At 44.9% G+C, this 4164-nt stretch overlaps 1 long non-coding RNA gene across 1 annotated transcript; it reads left to right on the forward strand.

Annotated features, from left to right (window-relative positions):
* Positions 1-1115: 1115 nt before the first annotated feature.
* Positions 1116-3884, forward strand: LOC128407423 (uncharacterized). The gene is made up of 3 exons (XR_008328796.1): positions 1116-1327; positions 1902-1981; positions 3630-3884. It is a non-coding gene; the product is annotated as an uncharacterized LOC128407423 (long non-coding RNA).
* Positions 3885-4164: the final 280 nt, after the last annotated feature.

A 4164-nucleotide genomic window follows, 5' to 3' on the forward strand; every position in this document is an offset into this window, starting at 1 on the left:
CCCACAACGAACACTCTGTGAGGTGAGTGGGGCTGAGAGACTTCAAAGAAGTGTGACTGGCCCAAGGTCACCCAGTAGCTGCATGTGGAGGAGCCGGGAATCGAACCCGGTTCACCAGATTACGAGTCTACCGCTCTTAACCACTACACCACGCTGGCTAAAGCCTCTCCTTTGTCACCCTAGTAACAATTGACCAGGGTAGGACCTTGGAGGTGGGATGGGGGGCGGGATGGGGGAGGAAGTGGATACATGGCTCCATGTCAGTCTGCCATAAGGTTTGTGGAATCAGCTGCTCATTGCTGCAGAGAGGGCAGGAGTGGGCTTGTGATTCCCAGCTTGGCCATCAGGTTTAGTAAGAAACCTGTGATGACAGTCACAATAAGTTATGCTTCCCTCTCAAATTTTCCGACACTGGCTATTCATGGCCAGAAATCTTCCACCCTAAAGAGAACGATTGGTTTCTATCCCACAATGGATCGTCCTCAGTAACACAATTACTGAATCACGCACATATTAGCTTTCAGAATATTTATAATTAGCCAAATTGACAGATATAATAAGGCAAAAACCGAAAAGTGAAGTGAAAAAGGAATGGGAGTGTCTAAATGAATACCTTAAAAGCCAAGGTTCGAAGACAGAAATCTGGCTGAGTCTGGAATAACCTTGTGAAGTGAAAGGATAAGGAAGAGGGATTTATATCTGGATGCTAGGATAGAGATAAGGAAAACAGGAAGACACAATGAGAGGTAAAGGATTGGTGGAAGTCAATGTTTGTTTTTCTTTTTAGTGTTTATATTATTAACTTGTAAGATATGGATTTGGTTTTTTTGGTTTTTTGAATGTTGTGTTTTGTGTTTTGTGTATTGTTATTTTTTGATATTTTTCGTGTTGTTGTGTGGAAAATACTAATAAAATTATTAATTATTATTATGATGATGAAGAATAAGAATCATGCGCTTATTGGCATCTCAAAACTGCTAATACAGTTGCTGAAGGGAGATCAGAGCGGGATTTGTGAGGCCTGGGAGATTAGAATGCTGCATCTCCAGCTTGTTGCCATTGGCTACAGGCTATCTGTGACATCACAAAAGCCCTTGGCAGCTGAGTGTATATAAAAGTGAGCCTTTCCCTCTTGCCCTGCAGAACACAGTGGGCAACAGCTGTGCTATTCAGCATTGCCCAGTCATCTTATAGCTAGAGGCAGCGAACCGGCAGAGGGATGGAAGTGATCACATGACAGTGGCACGCTGTGAACTACTAACCAACTCACTGAAGGCAGCCGATATCCATGGCCAGAAGTGATGGACCTAGTGGAAACTGGCAGAAGGTGGGTGGAAGCCAGCAGAACTCGTGTTTGAAAACCAGTTGGTGCCATAAGGCTGGTGTTTGTGGATGTAAGCTGGTTGACTTTCACCTTTGGAAGCCCACCAGATAACAGAGTTTTGTGGTGTGTCCCTCCCTAGTGTCTGTACACTGGAAAGGTGGGCTATAAATATATATATTTTTAATAATAAATGAATCACTGCTGAGGTGCCCCCACAACTGCGAGGCCTGGGGGAGCTGTGTTGATGCATCCCCAGCTGTTGCCATTGGCTGCGAACTGCCTGTGATGTCACAAAAGGACATGGAGGTTGTGAGGAAAGAGGTCATTATTATTAGCAGGAGGGAGGGGCCTCAGGAGGAGGAGGCTCAGAGGAAGTTGAGGTCAGCAGGCAGGAGGATGGGGACAAGCTACAATTAATTGGCTCTAGTTCTCATTGGCTTTCACTCAACGTACTGTTGCTCCCTCTGCCTTCTGCCGACCAGCCACCACTGAAGCTAAGGGTTGGGAGAGGTCTGTTAAATGTATTGCATTAGTTGTGAGAATTCCAGGAAAATACTGACAGTCCTTATGTCAACAGTGCATTACATGGGATGACCTGCCACCAAACCTGGCGGCTTCAAGACAGGTAAAGTACACCTGAGGTGGAACTGACCTAGAGTAAGCAGATGTAAAGGAGAGTTGGGCTCTTAGTTCTTTACATGATATAATTGTTTAATATAATTATAATTGTATTGTTTAAAAACAAATTGAAATAAGTAAAACTAAATTATGTTTTAATAAGCAAATAGTTTTTTGGGGGGAATCAGCAGATGTTTCTGCATGAGAAGCTGCATTTGAATAGCCCTCTTCTGCATAGCTATTCAAGCAGGGATAACTGAATGTGGTGAGTGGGATCTGTGCTATGCTCTGGGTCCATTGAAGGTCAGGAGACGAAAGGAGGAATAGGCCTCTGTGCCTTTAACATAGGGGTGGGGAACATGCAACCCCTCCAGCTGTTGGTGGGCTACACCTTACCTCATCTCTGATTACTGACCTTGTCAAACATGCATCCTCCCCATCACAGCACCCTGCATTGGAGCCCCTGAGCTGCAAGCTACTAGGGTGGTCTCCTTATCCCCAGGGACTCCCCCAGTCTCTGCCTTCACCTAGTGAAGCTGATAACACACCTAGCTTAAAATAACTGAGTAGCAGTTATTTAGAGGCTATCTTACTATGCTCTAGATCAGCCTTTCTCAACCTGTGGGTCCCCAGATGTTGTTGAACTACAACTACCATCACCCCTAGCTATCAAAGCCAGAGCTCATTGATGATGGGAGTTGTAGTCCAACAACATCTGGGGGCCCACAGGTTGAGAACCGCTGCTCTGGATAGAAGGACTGACTCTTTAAACTCCTCCTTCCACCCCAAAGAAATGGACCCTCGGATAAGTAGCTAGGCTGAGAATATGGTGGGCTCCAGAGCAAGTTTATCAGGATGGAGCTGTCCAGGGTCCTGCCATCCAAGCCAACCTTCCCTGCTACAAATGGATGCACCACCAGCTTTTTGCTCCCCTCCAACTTCCTATTGCCTCAAGTATCTGGACATGACAAGCTTCAAGTGTCTAAGTCAGGCATAGGCAAACTCTGGCCCTCCAGATGTTTGGGACTACAATTCCCATCATCCCTGACCACTGGTCCTGTTAAGCTAGGGGTGATGGGAATTGTAGTCCCAAACATCTGGAGGGCCAGAGTTCCCCTATGCCTGGCCTAAGTCCTTCATTCCAGTGGCCTTAAGTCTGTCCCAATGATTCCAGGGTTTTACTTTTCTATGATGCAACACAGCAGAGTAAGTTCCCTGGATCAGCGACACTCTTCTGCTCTTGCAGAGGCCCTGCCTGCAGTTTATCAGGAGCCAAACATTCCTTACCCTTCTCACTTAACAATGAATGAACAATGCTAGCCTTTGCCACACTTATTCATTACTCAATACATCTTTTAGGAGCCATTGATTTTGCTCTTATGTATTTCACTTCAACCTATTGATCTGATTAGTCTCTGTAATTCAAGCTAAATTAGCTGTCATTTAGTGGAGGTATAATTTGTCAGAAGTCAGCTGCTGGGTGGCCTGCAGTTATTGGTGTACATTAGTTTCTTCAGTGCAGGAGAGCAAGACTGTTTGTACGATCAAAGTTACATACTTAATGGATATAGTCTGCCTGCTAAGAGACTAGCCAATGGCTCTGCAGGCTTAGTGTACAAATGGGAAAGGATTGGATGTTCCATTTAGTTTTCAACAAAGGAAACAACTGTCTTCTTTTCTTACAAAGTCACAGGATTTCCATCATCTCATGATCATGTGTACCTGAGATGCTGTAGAGAAAGTACACTTCCCAACTGGAAGCAGATGGGAACACAGCCATTTCTTGAGATCAGAGAGACCTTTTTTATGGATCTGCATACATAAGACTGCTTACTTATTTACCTATGTTGACAATTTGTATACCACTTAATCACAGTCCCCTCTATAGGGTGTACAGGAGACTCGGCACAATGAAACTAAAAATGAGTTCAAACAAGAAAATGGATTCAAAACTCCTGCTGGTGTGACAAAAAAGTTGGTTTTGCTGGACAGATTGGGACAGTAAGTGTTTCTTTCTTTCTTCCCTGCCAGCAGATGGTTAATGAATAGCAGCCTCTGATTGGCTGTGGTTCCAGGAAGGAGAGTTTAAAAGGAGAGGATTTGAGGAGAGACAGGAGTTGTGGGAGCTGAGAGGGTTGGAATTGAAGTTGGAGAGGTTAGGAGATAGTAAAGGTAAAGTTAAAGGGACCCCTGACCATTAGGTCCAGTCGCAGACGACTCTG

The sequence above is a fragment of the Podarcis raffonei genome, chromosome 2 (assembly GCF_027172205.1).
Source record: "Podarcis raffonei isolate rPodRaf1 chromosome 2, rPodRaf1.pri, whole genome shotgun sequence".
NCBI classification, from domain to species: Eukaryota; Metazoa; Chordata; class Lepidosauria; order Squamata; family Lacertidae; genus Podarcis; species Podarcis raffonei.